The 19,953-nt window shown below is 38.1% G+C and overlaps 1 long non-coding RNA gene across 1 annotated transcript in view; it reads right to left on the bottom strand.

The window, feature by feature from the left end:
• Positions 1-19,953, bottom strand: part of LOC110304229 — a 286,860-nt gene that overhangs the window by 181,404 nt on the left and 85,503 nt on the right. Inside the window, exons 3-5 of the long non-coding RNA XR_002379032.1 lie at positions 11,225-11,345; positions 8,374-8,478; positions 6,102-6,239 (exon numbers count right to left, since the gene is read on the bottom strand). This is a non-coding gene — a long non-coding RNA (uncharacterized LOC110304229). The remainder of the gene's footprint in view (positions 1-6,101; positions 6,240-8,373; positions 8,479-11,224; positions 11,346-19,953) is intronic.

Raw genomic sequence — 19,953 nt, 5'->3', positions numbered from 1 at the left:
TCTACATGATAACCGCCAGTTGTGCCAGCACCATTTGTTGAAAATGCTATCTTTTTTCCACTGGATGGTTTTAGCTTCCTTGTCAAAGATCAAGTGACCATANGTGTGTGGGTTCATCTCTGGGTCTTCAATTCTGTTCCATTGGTCTACTTGTCTGTCACTATACCAGTACCATGCAGTTTTTATTACAATTGCTCTGTAATACAGCTTGAGGTCAGGCATGGTGATTCCACCAGAGGTTCTTTTATTGTTGAGAATAGTTTTTGCTATCTTAGTTTTTTTATTATTCCAGGTGAATTTGCAAATTGCCATTTCTTATAGAACCCAAGACTACCAGCCCAGAGATGGTACCACCCACACGGGGCCCTCCCCTTTTGATCACTGATTGAGAAAATGCCTTACAGCTGGATCTCGTGGAGGTACTTCCCCAACTGAAGCGTGATAACTCCTTTCTCTGTGATAACTCCAGCCTGTTTCAAGTCCATACACAAAATCAGCCAGTACAATTGACCCCTTGTCAACTTGACACACAATCACATCACTATTAATCTTCAACCCTTACATTCTTATTCATACCTAAGATCTCAATAACTTTAAAAGTCCCATAATCTTTACATATTAAAAGTTCAGTCCCTTTAAAATATCCAATCTCTTTTAAAATCCAAAGCCTTTTTACAATTAAAAGTCTCTTAACTGTGAGCACTAAAGAACTTCCTTCAAGAGGGAAAAATATCAGGGCACAGTCACAATTAAAGCCACAATCAAACTTCAACTGTCCAATATCTGGGATCCACTCACGATCTGGATTCCTCCAAGGGCTTGGGTCACTACTCCAGCTCTGCCCTTTGTAGTACACACCTTGTCTTCTAGGCTCCAGATGTCTATACTCCACTGTTGCTGCTGTTCTTGGTGGTCATCTCATGGTACTGGCATCTCTAAAACATTGCTGTCTCCTCTGTAACTAGGCTTCACCAATAGCCTCTCATAGGCTCTCTTCATGGTGCCAAGCTTCAGATCTTTTGCATGACCCCTTCAATCCTGGGCCATCAACTACAACTGAGGCTATACCTTCTCCAATGGCCTTCCATGACCTCTCACAGTGCCAAGCCTCAGCTGTTCTTCATGACACCTTCATGCCCTCAGAATCAGTACCACCTGGGTGACTCTTACACATTTCCAAGTCCATCCACAGCATGAGGTACAACCTTGGGTATCTCTGGAACACTGCCTCTGTGCTCTCAGAAAACACTTCCCAGAAGATTTCACCCCAATGATGCTGGTCTCTTCTCAATCACTGCTAATTTCTTAGCTCCAGCTAACCAGCATCAATAGTCCAAGTGATACTAAAGTTTTCTCTTTAGTAGTTCTGGTATTTTGTTAATCACAGCTGATTCTCCAGCCCCAGCTAACTAAAACCACAGAAACTTTACAATCAGACTAGCAATGGCCCTGAAAAGAGTCTTTAATCTTCCCTCTGAAATTTCACAAGCCAGGCCTCCATCTTCTGCACTGTTCTCAAGATATGGCCTCTGCATCAGCTCCTGCTTCCTGACCTGCTTGAGTTCCAGTCCTGACATCCTTTGGTGATGAACAGTAATGTGGAAAGTGTAAGCTGATGAACCCTTTCCTCCCCATCTGTTTCTTGGTCCTGATGTTTTGTCCAGGAATAGAAACCCTGACGAAGACACCAACCAATCAACTAAACAATAAAAAAATTAATTACAATTAGATATGAGTTTGATGCTTAGTGGTAGATCACTTGCCTGACCTGCACTTGGCCTTAGGCTTAGTTATTCCTGACTCTAATACTGTGTGTTGCTACATGTTACTTTATGTGTCATATATCTGGATGCATGCTACAGTTATGTTCTACGTTCAGATATAGATAAATATTTATGGTTAGGTGAGATGACTTATGGCTGTTTTCCCAGCATTAGGAAGGCTGAGACAGGAGTACCATGAATTTGAGCTAAATCAGGGAAAAAAAAAAAAAAAAAAAAAAAAAAAAAAAAAAAAAAAAAAAAGATCACACGAAGAAGACCACAGTGCTGGTGTAGATAGCATTAGAAATATAGTGCCAGGAAATTGAAACAACTAATAGAGAAGATTTTTCTGTTTAAGCCATTAGCCTGCAGCTAACTAAAGAAGTTTGGAGTTATAAAACACAACTTTTAGTTACTAGATGTCTCATCCCCAAGGAATGCCAGCTCTATAGATAAAGCAACTGATCCATACAATGGCCATCTTAAGTTTCCTCAAGTAATAACCTACTCATAACCACTTTCTGGGCACCGTGCTGACCCCTAAGTATCAAAAGTCTAGGGCATAGTTATTGTAATGTCACATATAATGAAAGGTTCTGTTCATTGTCACATATAATGAAAGGCTTTGTTCATTTTCACATGATAATCTCATTATTCTTATCTAGTAATTTATATCATATATGGCCAGATGGCTCAGTAGTATAATATATGAGAAAATAAGCTGTCTGCAGATATTAAAAATGGCTTGCTTCTCATAGAGATTCATTCCACTTAACCACAAAAGAAAGCCTATTAATTAGACTTTTGAATCCCATTAGGAAAAACAAATACCAATACTTAACTGCTCAAATATGACATGATAGAAAATTGCTAACATAATTAGATTTTTAATAGTGTTAATGACTCTTGTATCTTATTAATAAGAATTAAAACTAATGTAATATTATATGAAGAAAAATTGCCACTGTGTGCTCTTCTACAGGGAAATGTAGCACGGCTATGTCTATTTCCACATGAAGGGGTTTTAATTTTTATTCCCTTGCAGTTGTAATATAACTCACATGTTTCCTCACTTAATATATTATCCCTGACATTATGTGACAGAAGGTCCTACAAGCATGCCATTTAGGATTGCAGTCTCATTAGATAGCCCAAGTCAAGCATGATGTTGACTCTGACCATAAAACTACTCATGTTAAAGGTTGAAATGTCTTTTCTCTGCCCTGTTTTTCTACCTTTTTCAGATTATCACTCCTTCAAAGCCTTGTTTCAACCTCGATCGACTTTCTCATTTATTAGCAAATTACATTCACTGCTTATGCCATACAATTTATCATTTCTGGCATGCTCTCTCCTCTCTGCCTTTACTTATTCTATGTGCATTAAAAACACCAGTGAGTATGTTTCATCAATTAGTTCATAAACCAATGTTCATTCCATATCTCCTATGTATCCATCACATTGAAGACATGGTATTAGAAAAGACACAAACTTGGTATTTGAAGAAGGGGATTTATTTATTCAAATTCTACCGGGTGGATTAGAAATTTTTCTTTCTTAGAAACTTAAAAGAACAATATTCATATTTCAATGATCCCTTGCACTAGCTAAATTCACCACCCCAGCTGCCACAAAGACAAATGGATGCTCGTTTCCAACTAGACACCAAGCTGAACATCTGAGAAAATAGCCAATATTTGAGATAGATGGCTTGCCAACCCACTTACAAACCTGCCAGATACATACAGATTATAAAAGATTCAGTGGAATGACTTATGATGAGACCAAAACTGTATTTGTTCTTTCTCTGTGTGTACTGGCATGTACCCCTGATGCAATCCTTTTGGGGAGTAGACTTCTACTGTATGTATGGATCATGGCCCCAGAGAAGCAACATTATCTGGGAATTTCTTGGAATTTCAGAATTTGGGGTGTTATTTTACAAACCATGATCTACAATTTTACAAAATTCCTGCCCTAGTTTTTATTACTATATCAATATATTGGACAGTGGGCAATTTTGTAAAGATACTCACAGTTCTATACTAAAAATCAAGTAAACATGCTCTGGCAAGTGTCTTCTTGGATGTATCTCTTCATGACAGATGGTGCCTTAATGGCTAGAGTGTTTGTGAGACAGGAGATACCATGGCATATCCAAAGCCAGAGCACAGAGAGGAGCCAATCTTGCCATCCTCTTCTGGGCTCCACCTGTTAAGTATCTACCAAGCCTTACTATTGTCACATTATAAACCAAGCGTCTAATTTGAACTTTGTAAATATATATTCAAATCGTAGCCAAATTATAATGATCTCCAATTTACTTTTAGATACAATACCTCTTCCAGAATCACTGGACTGAATTTGCTCTTAAAAATGTTATGATTTTTCTTATTGTACAAAGAAAGGGAGAGGTAGCCATAATTTTAGTCTTCATTTGTTCAGTTCGCTACAACATACTAATGTAGGCTGTGAGGCTCATACACAGTAGAAATACATAATTCTAGAGATTGGGAAATATAAGCTAGAGAGGCTGCTGCATAAATCTTGGTTTGACATAACTAGATTTCTTTGCTTTTTTTTCTTTTTCTTTTCTTTTTTTTTGACAGGGTTTCTCTATATAGCCCTGGCTGTCCTGGAACTCACTTTGTAGACTAGTCTGGCCTCGAACTCAGCCTGCCACTGCCTCCCAAGTGCTGGGATTAAAGGTGTGCTCTACCACCACCAGACATTTGATTTATTTTCGTGACCTAATGATATGATTGCTTCCCAAAAGTTCTTCCTCCTGATGCCAGCACAGTGATTCTGTGTGTGGATTTGGTAGGATGTTCTGTGATGTCATTCCTTTGGAGACATAAACAAATATCTTCTAAACCAAAACAGAGAATCAATCACCAATGAAGTGAAGAAGACCACTGAGGTAGAATTTGGACATAAGAAGTTCCTTAAAGCAAGGCAGTCAGCTATATCCATAAGCACCCATCCCAGAATGGGTGACAATGCACAAAAGCTTAGATTCTTGGAGGTCACTAGACAATTTTTAGGCCACTTCACTCATTTAAAGAGCAGGTCATTTGAAAGGGGATTGAACAAGGCTTGGGGATTTGAAATTAAGCACTTAAGATTAAACAGTAGTGAGGACATTATAGAAAGATTTGTCAGAATCCCTTGACCTAAACCTTATATAGATTCTACCATCCACATCTGTATCCAACAGACACTCTAGTCCTGAGATTCTGTGAGTCTAGGACATGCCCGGTAGTAACCACTCTGCTACTCACTCAGAGACCAATTTAATGGCCAGGGAGTTTTATCTAAACAAACTTCAATAAACCTTAATGAATATTTTTTTAAACACTCGTTCAAAGCCTAGAAAATAGAATGTCATTGGAAAGAGCAAACCTGAGTTAAGGGGCCTGGAATCTTAATTAAAATAAATAAATATATAAATGAATAAATGAATAAGAGACCAAGTAATAAAACTAGGTAATTTGTAATGCCAGTACATTCGGCAACAATTCTTTCTCACACCATGTACTGTGATTGAAAGCATATTTGTTTTTACTCTTGCGATTTTTTAAATTGTAATCTATGTTAGTTTACAGAACTAATTATGAGTCACCCAAGTGGAACCAAAGAGTGCTGAGGGCCCCTGAAAGAGGACAAAGGGAATTCATTAAAAAATAATGTTGAGTCCATGGTTTCAAAAGGTTGTTAGAAATGCTGAACGGAGGACACAGTTGTTTAAAATGGTCCCACATGTAGTCATTTATAAGTCCCAAGGTTTTGAACATGCGGTCATCATCTGGGTCATTTGTTCTCCAAGCAGAAAGACAGCTTCAACATTCTTAGTCTAGGGTTTGTGTGCATTCTTTTGTCTATATATATATCAAGTTAACACCATTAGTATCCCGACAGTCTAGGGACCTTCAGTGCTTACTTCTGTATATTTCCCCTAACTTTGAACCAAGTTATCACCTCTCTGTTTTCTCTGTTGCTGGATCCTGTGGGCTGCCTCTGGCAGCTTATAATGGGGAAACTTGATAAAGTCAGGCTTTATTTTTTTATTAGATATTTTCTTCATTTACATTTCAAATGCTATCCTGAAAGTCCCCTATACCCTCCCCCAATCCTGCTCCCCAACCCACCCACTCCTGCTTCCTGGCCCTGACATTCCCCTGTACTGGGGCATAGAACCTTCGCAAGGCCAAGGGCCTCTCCTCCCATTGATGGCCAGGCTTAAAATATGTTATCAAAGGTAAACATTTTGATGAATTTATCCTTTGACAATGTTATACATGTGTATAATAGATTCTGGTCTCTCTCATTTCCACTTACCTCTCCTGCTCCCTACTCCAGTCTCAGCGATGTCCCCTCTTTAACAACTTTCCATACTGTTGTCATGTATTATTATGTCGTGTTGCTTTTCCTTTTGGTGTCCTGACTATTAATGTATATTCCAACCATCCAAGTACGCTTTGACAGAGACAAAATAGAAAATTATTACTGTAGGATACCTGACAATCTGAGAAGGTCAAAGGATATAATTTTTCACTCCTATAAGAAATTGTCTCTTTCAGCAGCCCAAGACTAAAGTTAGAGGTGAAGGAAAGTCACTGCTCACTAAAGTACAGAGGTAAGGAAAGTCGAAGACTTTTTTTTGTTGTCTATAATGAAACCAATAATAAACATTTCTGATTTTGAGGCCCATACAAACTTTGTTATACATGCTCCATCATGTTGTATTGTGAAGTATCCATAGAGGATATACAAACTAAGGACATACTGCCTTCCAGTAAATAGTATTGGGAACTACATTTTTAGTCTCTTTGAGGTTTTTGGCATATGTGTGCATAGAGGTAGATGTTATAAAGACAACTTCATTCACGTGTGCACGTATGTGACTGTATTCACTACTCAGGTTTTTCTGCCTCCATTTCCCTTGCCTATTATTCTCATTCATTTTCCCATGGAGATTCTTCCTCATGCTCAGAGCGTATATCCGTATATCAGTTTGAGCAACTAGATGGAATTTAGGTACATAAATGGGGTAAGTATAAAGTATTTGACTTCCAAGACTGACTCTTTTGCTTAATATGTTTATCTTGGGTTTTATCCATGTTCCCACAAGTGAAAAAAGTTCAGTCTTTGCAGCAAATTTTATTCTTTGTAACTGAATAAAATTATGTCATGTGAATAAAATTTCCTTATTCCTTATTCATTTATTACTTCAACTTGATATACACTAACATAACCTGAGAAGAAGAACCTTCAGCTTGGGAACTGCCTTCCCCAAAGGGGACCATGTCATAGCTATGGGGTAATTTCCTGATGGATGATTCATGTGGGAGAGGTAAGCCCATGCTGGGTGATGCGAATCCTAGGATGTGGTTCTGTAGTGTATAGAGCAGGCTGAGCAAGCCATGGAGAGCAAGTCAGGAAGCAGTGTTCTCTGCTTCTATCTTTGCCTCCGGGTTAATGCTTTGGGCTCCTCTCTCGGCTTCTCTCAATAATAGGCTGCAACTTGGAAGTCAGAAAAACACTTTTTTCCCCTCAGGTTGCTATGGATCATGGTGTTTGATATAGTAATAGATACAAGTCAATACATTCATTCTTTTGTTTATATATACCTTGGCTTGTTCCAGAACTTGGCTATTTTGACTCATGCTTCAATAAATATAGCTGTACAAATATCTCATTGTTATGTTGACTTAAGTCCTTAGGATATGTACTCAGGGATGGTTTATTATTCTGATTTATTGTTCTCAGCCATTTAAAATAAAGCAAGCTTTCCAACTCATAGGCTATATACAGCTAGGAGGTCAGCCAAACTTTTGATGTAGACCATTGCTTTCATTTAATTTATTCTATCTTCTAATATAGCCAATGATTTTGAGAAGAAATGTAGTTTTCTAGACCTACAGCTAATTAATAAATGGATTGATATGTCAAACTGCTACTAATATTTCCTGTGAAAGGACTTTAGAGCTAAGAGCTGTTGATAAAATTCTCATTCCTTTGTAGTATGATCTGGCTTTGGTCCAAAAGCAGTAGAACATATAATTTAGTAAATTGTTTTATAATACAAGGGCCTGAATCTGAGGTATTACTTACCTGTGGGTCTTTGCAAACTCTGATTAATAATTTAAAATATAATTGTAATGAGTGAAATAAAGTGAAAAGCAGGTCTTGTGTATGCTGCCACAGTCTTTGTGAGTTCATATGTGCATCAGCACTATATGCCTGGAAAATGCTGTTTGAATAATTCCTCCTTGAAAAATTTCACTCTTTACAGCAGCTAGTGGGAACAAATACAGAGAATTATATCCAAAAGTAAGGCAGAGATCAGGGACCCCTTCAGAAGAAGGAGAGGAAGGATTGTAGGAGCCAGAGGGGTCCAGGACACCAAGAGAACACAGCCCACAGAATCAACTAAACAGGGTTCACTGGGACTCACAATGACTGAAGTAACAATCATGGGGTCAGCATGGATTTTCTAGGGTCTCTGGATGCACGTGGTTGTTTAGCTTGGGGTATTTATGGGACTTCTAGCAATGGGAAGTCAGTGTAATTGACTTTTTTTCTGCCCTTGGGACCCTTTTCATCTTACCAGGTTGCCTTATCCAGCCTTGATATGAGGGTTTGCATTAACTCTTATTCCATCTTGTCATGTGATATTGGGTTAATATCCCTGGGGGAGGGGAGCTGTTCTTCCCTGAAGGAAAACACAGGGGCAGTGGATACTGGGAAGAGGCAAGGTGGGAGGAGTACTGGGAGGTTCGGAGGGAGGGGAGGCTACAGACAGTATGCATTGTATGAAAGGAGGATAAATAAAGAAAAAGAGAGAAATCACTAGAAGGGAAAGAAAGAAAATTAATTCCACCTTTAATCACGAAGCTAATTGCAATTGATAGGTGCTAGAAAAAAAGAAAATAATTTTTTCTTCAATGAAGTGACACACTCTAGTGTGGTTCACAGAAGTCATTAATCAACCAAAAATAATATTCTTTGTGGGCTATTTATTTATTTATATTGTGTTGAGAGAAAGAGAGAGGGGGAAGAGAGAGAGAGAAAGGGCATGAAAAGTTGGGGATATAGGAAGAGCATGATCTTTGAGCAGTTGATAGAAGGAAAAATAAAATGATCAAAATATATTGTGTGAGAACTTTTTAAAAATAAATTAAATAAAACCATGTTGTATACAAGGCATGGTGGGGCACGCCTTTAATCTCACTACTCTGGAGGCAGAGGCAGGTGGATTTCTGAGTTTGAGGCCAGCCTGGTCTACAGAGTGAGTCCTGAAGGACAACCAGGGCTAAACAGAGAAACCCTGTCTCGAAAAACCAAAAACCAAACCAAACCAAACCAACCAACCAAACAAAACCCCAAAACAGCAACAACAACAAAACCCATGGTGTACAAAGAAAAAGCAACGTGGGAAGCAAAGAAGACATACCCATTAATCTTTTCCTGTCATTTTTTATTGTTTTTTAAAATTAATCACTCCATTGGTTTATATCTCAAATGTTATCCCACTTCCCAGTTAACCGCCCTCCCCCCAAACTGTCCATCCCATATCCACCCTTTCCCCTTCCCCTTTGCCACTATGAGGGTGCTTCCCCACCCACATACCATCTCCTGCCCCACCACTCCAGCATCCCTCTATGCTGGAGCATCAACCCTCTGGACAGGACCTCACCTCCCATTGATGTCAGACAAAGCCACACTCTGCTACGTGTGTATCTGGAGCCATGGCTCCCTCCCTATACACTTCTGTGTTATTATGTTTAAATGAAGGACATGATAATTCTTTTATATTTGCAAAAAAATATTTAATAATTGTGTTGGTTCATTTTAGCTGTCAACTTGACACAACCCAGAACCACCTGGAAACAGTTTCAACTGAGGAATAAATAGATTGGCCCACTGCTATGGGGATTGCCTTGACTGTTTCTGGAGGTGGGGAAGATCCATTCTAAATAGGGCTGTATCATTCCATTGTCTGGGGCCTGAACAGTATGGGAGCAGAGAAAGCTTGTACAGTACTAAGGAAAGAAGCATGCAAGAATCCATGTGTTTTATGCCTTTCTGTCCTTGACTGTGAATATGATGCCATTCCTGCCTTGACATCTTCACAATAATACAACCGGGAATTGTAAGTCTATCAATTCTCCCAAAGTTGGCTATGACATTTTAAGAAAGCAACAAAAATGAGAATAAAACAATAACTAATAATGATTCCTCTTTGGGTCAGACATAGTTCTAGGTGCATACACATCAGTTATACTTCCTTACAGAAGCCATTTGAAAGCAAATGTTTTTATTAAATTTAAAGATTGGGATTCTGGGGATAGTGATATCTGAGTCCTTTCCCTGTGTTCTCACAGATAGAAAGTGACAAAGGTGGCCTTTCAACCTTGCATACTCATTCTTCTCCAAAGCTTATATTTGTTTCCCACTGTAGTGAACTCATATGCTACCTGCTGTGCTAATCATTTCACAAACATTGTGTAACTGAGGTCTCACATACCTCTGAAGTTATAGATGCAGAGGGTGTGGGCTCTGGAGTTGCTCTTTGTGAAATCAGTTTCCTTCTTTATACTGTGACCTTAAGCAAGTTGCTTAATATACCTGTCTATTCTAATTACAATCTAAAACTGACCATGATAAAAGGTACCTCATAATGTTGAGAAAGTCAAATGAAACAATACACATGACAGACTTAATATAGTCATTTTTTTGTTTCAATATGGTTTTTTTTTACTTACTTACTAGCATATCTCTTCATTTTTGTATTTCCTCTTCACCACTATGGTGAAAGCTTTTATAGTATTCTGTTAAATAGTGGAGGTAATTGAATGTTTTAATAAGGCAAGGAAGCACTCTCATTCTTAAAGTGGAGAACACAAAATGTCTTAGGTGGGTTATTCAAGAACATTCAAATGTGGCAAAGAGGTTTGAATGGTTTACTATTATGATATATGTATGATAATCCAGGAACAACATGAATCATATCTAAAATAGTTTGATAATTTTGACTTAACAGAGTGATTGAACAAGGTTACCTTTGAAGATAAACACTCAATGTTTTAGGAGAAACTTCCAAAGGTGGTTTATACTTCCTAACATTATTTGGAAAGATATATAAAGCGAGATTTAGCTTCACATGTTTTGACAAAGTATGTGATAAAAGACAAGTCTTGAATGTATATGAAAACTTAAGTGCATTTCTCACCATCTTTACAAATAGTTCTTTAAGATATTGAGACCTTGCTATACTTTCAGCAAATATTTGGAAGATAGAGCTTTGTAACTAAGCAGAGAAAGATATTTGCTATGAAACTTAGCTAACACTGTAATAGTATTTGTAAACTTCCATTTGAATCATAGAATCAGAAGGAAATACAGAAGACTATAACATAGCTTTCTCGTTTTGCAGACAAAGAAAGAGGCAAAAATACCTTGCATGAAGCCAAAAAAGTGTAGAATCCAAGGATTTTTTTTCTCCTGATCACAGCTACTCATCCTTACCACATGCTGTCTTCTGCACTTAATGATTCCACTCCTTGTAAGCCCTCAGCACTTCAAAAAGAAGATCAAACAAAATGTATACATCATTAAAATATTACAGGTCCCCTGAAATAAACACACCAACAAGATTTATCTTCTCACCACAATTTCCCTAAAGCCTCCTTAAAAAGCTACAACACAGGTGTTAGCAGTTTTTACAGGTACTCCTTTATCAAAGGAATGATCATATCATTTGTTCATATGATCTATTAATTAATGGAAAGATTGGCTATCTTGACTATTATATTTGACTTCATAAAAGTAATATATATAAAGAATACTAATAAAGGGAGCCTGAAAATAATTGAGCAGATAAAAGGACTTGCTTTCAAACATGGGGATGAGTTTAATCCTTAAAGACATGGTAGAAGGAGAAAACCAACTACTGAAAATTGTTCTTTGACTTACACATATACACATGCACACACACACACATACACACACACACAATCACACATGTGAATGCACAGAGATATAAACACACACAAATAAATAAAAGTAAGTGAAATTTATTTTTTAAAGACTACTAGTGACATAGTTTCCATGCATGTGTTCAGCAGCTATATCTGACTCTATATCTCATAGTTGTAATTGTGTTGTTAGGAAATATATTTCGAGAAGTATCTAAATATCAGGTTGACACTGTGACATCTTTGAGACCACCTTCCATCAGCTACCTGTCCCATGTCCAAAAGTAGTGCAAATATTGAAAAGGATGGGCGAGTAAAACTGATAGAGTCAGAGATAGTGAGAACAAAAGTATTTTGCCAAAACAATGGATAGTGAGAGAGAAAAGGAGACCTCCTGTAGCAAATAGCAAATGTTTTTAGGTTATTCCTCAAGGGAGTAGTGGAAGTTATTGTCAAGGAGAGACAGCCAACTTTGGACAAGATACAAATATTGATCCTTTAACTGAAACAGTGACAGAACCTGTAGTCTTGCTCGTTACAACAGCTCAGACAATTGTGATGCTGTCCCTGGGGTGATAATTTCAAAATCTGATGCTGCAAGTAGAAGCATTATCAGGAAACATAAAAGCAAGGTAGATTAAAGAAAATTAAATTGGGAGGTGGAATTCAAGACCAGCAGTATGTATAGTGAATCCTATGTACTACCATTCTCAGTTTTATTTTCATAAACATATTTCTGTATTGATATTTTTAAAGACTAATTTTTAATTTTTTATCCATACCCCTTTGCACATAATACACAGTAGCAATGTAGGTTTACCACCATGTTCCTAACTAGTTGGATTATCATTCAGACTACAGTTTTAACTATGTCATCTATTGACGATCAAGGTGACATGGCAGGTATACTTTCCCTGAGTAGACATATACATATTTTTCATTGTGTCATCTATAGAAAAATATATACTAACATCTTTGATTGGCTCATGTCCCTTTTCTTTTCATTCACATAGTTCATAGTAGAAAATTATGTGTGTAGCTGCAGGTTGTATTTCACTACTCAGAACATGAATAAACATGATGACAGATAAAGCAATAAATATAATAATAAAACTCTCACACAGATTACATACAATGAACACACGTATACACAGGCAGTTACAAGGACAGTGAATGTCAAGATGCAAGAAGTTAGGTTGGTGAAAGGGCAGCCTGCAGGTGAAGCCTGGTGTTAAGTGGAGAAACTCGTGTCTGTCCTTCTACTCTTCCTTATGCAGAATTGTCAATTTTCCACATCACAAATACCCTGTGGCTGATAGGACAGACTGATTTTTGTTTTGAAACTACTTTCCTTTCAGAATTTCATATGCTTACACAATACATTGACCTTATGTCTACCTGGATCTGATTCATCCTATACCATTTCTACCAACACATTCCCCTCACAACCTCATGCCTTTTTCTCCCAATTCTAACCCACTGAGTTCAACTAGTATGGCCTATACAGTCACAGGTCATCCACTGGAACATGGGTAACCTATCACAGGTCATAACCTTGAAGGAAAATGACTGTTCTCCTCCACCAGTCATCAGCTGGCAACAGCTACTCAGCTAGCAGTTTTGGTCATATGAACAATATGTGTGCCGGCTGACATTTTGACTGCCTTGACAATAAAGCTGCTCTGAGTTCATGATGGCAGTGGCTTTATCATATCTAAAGGACATTATTTAAGGAAGTCCTTTTCAAACCCAGGATCTGATAAGCTGCTTCCACTTTTGGGTGTTGCCAGAGCCTCAAGGAGATGGGTGGTATAGATATTGCACTTAGGGCTGAACACTTCAACAACTTATTCTCTGCACTTGGAATAGTTGTGTGTGTATTTAACCTCCTGATGACTTTCACTTGTTCCCTATTTCCACTTCTAAATTAGCATTTATCCTCTTAGGAAAATCATTTTACCAAGAGGCTCCTGGCACTTCACTGTTCCCCTTTCTCACCTTCTTCCCTAGACCTTGCATGTTTCCTGAAGTGACTCTTGCCCCAATCTCTCTTTGCACTGCAGTTGCTGTCAGACTCTTCAGGTCCTTTAATCATCTTCATGACCTCCTATCCTAATTTTCAACTTTCTCTTCTTCAGTGACCTTCATTTCCACTGCCTATTTACTCTACACCCAAATGCTTAGTAGTTAAAATTTCTAAAAATGATCTCATCTTTACAATGCTAAAACCATTGTCTCTCTGTATCTGTTTCCTTAGTGACAATATGCCTATTTTTTAAATTTAATTTTATTTGTAATTCATTTTTGCACTCCATATTCCATTCCCTGCCCCTCCCCTCCCACCTTCCAACTGTTCCACATCCCACACCTCCTCCCCACCACACCCTGTCTCTACATAGATACCCCCACCTCCAAACCATCTAACCTCTAAACTCCCCAGGGCCTCCAGTCTCTTGAAAGTTAAGTGCATCATCTCTGAATGAACATAGACCTGGAAGTCCTCTTCTGTATGTGTGTTGGGGGACTCATATCAGCTGGTATATGCTGTCTGTTTGGTGGTCCAGTGTTTGAAAGATCTCTGGGGTCCAGATTAATTAAGACTGCTGATCCTTCTATAGGATCCCCCTTCTCCTCAAATTCTTTCAGCCTCCCCTAATTCAACAACAGGGTTCAGCTGTGTCTGTCCATTTTGGGTGCAAATATCTGCATCTGACTCTTTTAGCTGCTTGCTGGATTTTTCGGAGGGCAGTCATGATAGGTTCCTTTTTGTGAGTGCTCCACAGCCTCAGTAATAGTGTCAGGCCTTGGAAACTCCCCTTGAGCTGGATCCTACTTTGGGCCTGTCTCTGGACTTTCTTTTCCTCAGGCTCCTCTCCATTTTCATCCCTGTAATTCTTTCAGACAGAAACAATTATGGGTCAGTGGTGTGACTGTGGGATGGCAGCCCCATCCTTCATTTGATGTTCTGTCTTCCTGCTATAGGTAGGCTCTGTAAGTTCCCTCTCCCTAATATTGGGCATTTCATCCAAGGTTTCTCCCTGTGAGTCCTGGGAGTCTTTCACCTCCCAGGTCTCTGGTGCACTCTAGGGGGTCCCCCCAATCTCCTATTTCCAGAGGTTGCCTGTTTACATTTTTTCTGCAGGCCCTCAGGGCTTCAGTCCTTTTCCCTCACACAACACCAGATCAGGTTTTCCACTTTCCCTCCCAAGACCCTCCCTCCCTCCCCACTTGTGATTGCTCTCTTCTCTCTCCCAAGTGGGACTGAGGTGTCCTCACTTGGGCACTTCAGCTTGTTGAGCCTTTTGAATTCTGTGGACTCTTTCTTGTGTATTCTGTATTTTTTCGACTAGTATCCACTTATTAATAAGTACATACTGTGCATGTCTTCTTGCGACTGAGTTACCTCACTCAGGATGATAATTTCTAGCTCTATCCATTTGCCTGCAAAAGTCAGGATGTCCTCATTCTAAATAGCTGAGCAGTATTCCATTGTGTACATGAACCACATTTTCTGTATCCATTTTTCTGCTGTGGGACATCTAGGTTGTTTCCAGCTTCTGGCTATCACAAATACAGCCACTATGAACATAGTGGAACACGTTCCCCTGTGGCATGGTGGGGCATCTTTAGGGTATATTCCCAAGAGTTGTATAGCTTCAGGTAGATCTCTTTCCAGTTTTCTGAAGAACCTCCAGATTGATTTCCAGAGTGGTTGTATCAGTTTGCAACTCCTCCAGCAATGGAGGAGTGTTCCTCCTTCTCCACATCCTTTCCAACATTTGTAAGTCATCACAGCCTCTCTATTCTAGGCTCTGATTAGCTCTAATTTCCTTCACTGCCCTTTCTAGTCTTCATGATCTACAACGTCAGCCTTTTCTCCGGGATACTCAAATGTCTTCATCTCACAACAGCATAACAATCTCCTTGAAATGCAACTAAAATTGTTTTCTTGATAGTGATGTTCAGTAGACACTTTAGCCCTTAATTATTTACTCCCTCTGCGTTATGTAACCCGCAAGTGCTCAGCGCCTTCCAGATTTTCTCTTCTAAATGTTTTTTTTCTGCTTATGCTTTTCTTACTGGCCCTTTTCTTAGTCTCTATTTTGTCTTTAGTCCAGTTATGTTTATTTTCAGAAACACAATTGCTATCCACATTCAATTCTGACAGTGCCATTTCCTCCTACATGTCCTTCTACTACTCAGTACCATAGATTCTTTGGCATGACAGAGAATAGGCGGTCCCAGATTCAGTGTCATTCCAGTGTTGTGCTAAATATGTGTTGTATTCATATTCCGAGAGCAAAATGGTGATTGACCTTGAAAAACTTTTTTACTTATTGTGCTTTCTATGGAGATGCGCATGGGAATGTTCCACAATATATTATGAAGACTGAAAAGTGTACAGTTTCTAAAGTATGTTGACCAGAGTCTGCCTTGTAGTTGTTCAAGTAAAATAAAAACAGTGAACAAGATGTCTTGTTCATACAGTTTATTTCATATTTGAATGATCTGTTTGAGTCCTGAAAACATCATGACTTAGTTAGCAACAGACATTCTATGGCTGTGAAGAGACACCATCACCAAGGCAACTCATATAAAGGACAACATTTAATTGGGGCTGGCGTATAGGTTCGGAGGTTCAGTCCATTGTCATCATGGTGGGAAGCATAACAGAGTCTAGGCAGACATGACATTGGAGGAACTGCATGTTTTACATCTTGTTTTTAAGGCAGCCAGGAGAAGAGTGGATATTAAAAGTTTAGGAAGAGAGTCTCATTGCCCACCCCTACAGTGACACACTTCCTCCAACAAGACCACACCTCCTAATAGTGCCACTGCCTAGCCCAAGCATATTCAAACCATCTCACATCAATTCAAATGTTTTTCTTTTCTTTTTTTAATTTATCTTACATCACCATGTTCTAGTACTTTGTACTGTCCCTGCCCCAACATATACCTGTTATCAGATGTATCAGTCTGGATTGAATGGTTGTATAGATCTGCATATACTTCCAGCTATGTAGAAACTTTCAAATAGATATCCACATCAGACATTTTCCTTTCATATAAGTAGAGTCAAGCTATATATCTGGACTACCCTTTCATAAAAACACTATAAACAAATATTTTGTTATTGCATTCATGTTGTTATTTGGGCAAATTCCTTTAAATTATTTGTATTTTTAATCCCTCCATAATTAAATACAAATTCTAAATCACATTATCTGCTCTAATTTGAATATGAAATGTCTTCACATACTCATGAGTTAAAGTCTCTCTGTCAGCTGAGGGACTTTGGAGAAGCCATTCAGGGCCACGAGGGACCTGAACCAACAGCTGGATTAGTCTTTTGATCATTGACTGTACTATCAGAAGATGGTGCAAAATATGTAGGATGGGGTTTGATTGGAGGAAGTAGGTCAATGTCTTTGTTACATTTCTACAGACACCATGACCAAAGCAACTTGTAGAACAAAGGATTTATTGGTGGCTTATAGCACCAGAGACTGATCCTATGATTATCATGGTTGAAAGCATGGCAGCAGGCACTAGAACAGTAGCTGACAGCTTACATCCTTATCTAGATATAGGAGGAGAGGGGGAGAGAGAGAGAGAGAGAGAGAGAGAGAGAGAGAGAGAGAGAGAGAGAGAGAGAGAGAGAGAGCAGAGATTGGCAAGAGTTTATAAAATCTCAAAGTCCATCCCCAAACACACAATTCCTCCAACAAGATCACACCTCCTAATTCTTCCCCAAAAGTTCTACCAAATGAGGAATATGTATTCACATACATGAGTTTGTGAGAGCCACTATTATGAAAGTCATCACAAGGTTATACCTTGGAAGAATAAGTCATGGTTCTTTCTTCAGTTCCTCTTTCCTCTTGCCAGGAGTAATGAGGTAAGCAACCTCCATCAACACAAGCTTTGTAGCCATAATATTCTGTTTCCTCACAACTCAAATTAATGAGTCTAGTTGATGTTAGACATCAGAACCACCAGTTCAAATAAATCTTCCCTCTTTAAAATATTGTCCCAGATATTATGTTACAAAAATAACATTGTTTCCAAATGGCATATTCAATTGAGATATAATATTCAACTGATAGTAATAAAATCTCCTGTGTCATTAAAAATACAATAGTAAGGCTGTCAACATTGCGTGAAATTGTACTAATGGTTTCTTTTTTTTTTTTTTCATGTTTTTTCTGTAACCTACTGGATATTGTCTGTTTTAGCTGAAGCAAAGTACTTTATATGTCTTGGTTAATTCTGAGACTTTCTTGGAAACAGAAGAAGCCAGAAGGTTGTATGTAGAAAGGGATGTGAGAAGAGGAACACTTCCAAACATTTTTTTTCTTGTCTTTATATAGGCCTTTCCCTTACAACAAATTTCACAAATTGCCTTTAGAAATACAGATGCCAAACAAAAGGCAGGCTCAGTTTTAATGTCTCCTTGTTATTCTATTTTCTGTTGTTTAATTGAGAAGGGAGATGAGAAAATGAGCCAGGTTCTTTATTCTCTTCTGTGGTATATCCGGCAGCTGGAGAATGGCAGTGGTTGACAAAATGCTCAGTTAATTGAAGCCATGTAGTGGATATTGATGATCTTTCTGCATTTAATGGTGAAATAAATCTGCTCCTAGAGAATAAAAAATACATAGATAGCTGTTTGGCTGATATATGTCCATACTATCCTCTTCAGGCAAATGAAAAAAATAATAATCGCTTTCCCAGATGTAATATGTTAATGCTTGACTGTGCTCCACAGAACATCTCAAGCTTAAGAAAAATAACAGTATACCATATTCTTCAAGTTTTAACTGTTAGGTATGCTGGAAATGTCCTGGGATTAAAACATTTAATTCACTCAGCCACCTGTTGGTGACAGCAGAGTTACACAAATTTCAGCTTGGAAACACATTCGGAATGCATTGTTCAAGCTCTCAAAACATTTGCAATATAATGGCCAATATAAGAGATATTTATTAAATGGAGCCATTATAAATACCTTTAAAACACTGTGGATACTATTATTTGTACACTATTTTGGACCCTTTGTTCCTTTAAACTTATAATGGTTTAGCTAAATAGTAACTGCATTTTCCTTTGAAATGTCTCTCACCTCATAAAAGGAAATCATCAGGATTGCAGGGATAGAGCCATACATGAGAGGAAAAGGCTTTCTCACAACAAGAAAATATTGGAAGCTAAAAGGGTTTCAGAACTAATTGTATTAAGCCCATTATCATGAATTTTAAAAATGCAAACATTCAAATTCTTTTAATTTCTGCTTTTATTGGAAATAAAGCCTCCAACAAATCTGAATATTAATTGCCTAATATTTCTCATCCAATAGGACCAGTACATTTGGAAAATTCTGGTTGGTACCTTTTGTATCAAAATCTGGCTTGAGACACTCAGGTATGGGGCTCAGATATAGTAAAAAACATAAATCAATAAGATAAATTTATGAATAAAGGAATCAAACACTTCTCTTCTGTCTCTATTCCTTTCTGTTATGTCCTGTTACAATTCCCTTAACTTGATTTCCCTCCAGTCCTGCCTGATACTTCTTCCTATCTTTGCAGAAGCTTCTATTTCACTTTCTTCTTTCCTTCCTTATAAACATGTGAAATTGAAGGTTTTCATACTCATACTATTTCCATTTCCTTGTTGCTCAACCTTCTGTCCTCAATAGTTTCCTATGTACTAAAACATGGAAGCAATCACATACATAAGTCATAGCTGATGGTCAAGAGTTACAGGACCTCTGTGTTGAGAAAGATGATCAAGTTAGGCCTGGTCTGAAAGAGAAAGTCTACTATCTTGACATACCATAATGTGTTCAAAATATATACATAGTAAGCCATACCACCATTTCTTTAAATGTGATATAGAACATGTAGTCTCAAGTTTTTTAGAGGAATTTTAATCCAGCAAGATAACTGCTCTGGCAGGGGATCTTATCCAAAGACCTTCTAGGTTTATGTGATGCAGCTAGAATGCAGACATACCTTGAATTAGAGGTTGATCTTGCTAGAATACAGACATGCCCCTAGAATATACTTTTAATACCAGACAGTAAAAGTAAGGTTAGTTTACAGAAGGAAGCAGCCATTTTTTAAACACTTTTTTATTAGATATTTTCTTCATTTACATTTCAAATACTATCCTGAAAGTCCCCTATGCCCCCCCCCCAACTCCTGCTT

The sequence above is a fragment of the Mus caroli genome, chromosome 11 (assembly GCF_900094665.2).
Source record: "Mus caroli chromosome 11, CAROLI_EIJ_v1.1, whole genome shotgun sequence".
In the NCBI taxonomy this organism is placed as follows: domain Eukaryota; kingdom Metazoa; phylum Chordata; class Mammalia; order Rodentia; family Muridae; genus Mus; species Mus caroli.
Note: the sequence above shows the minus strand (reverse complement) of the source record. Positions and strands in the feature narration are given on the sequence as shown.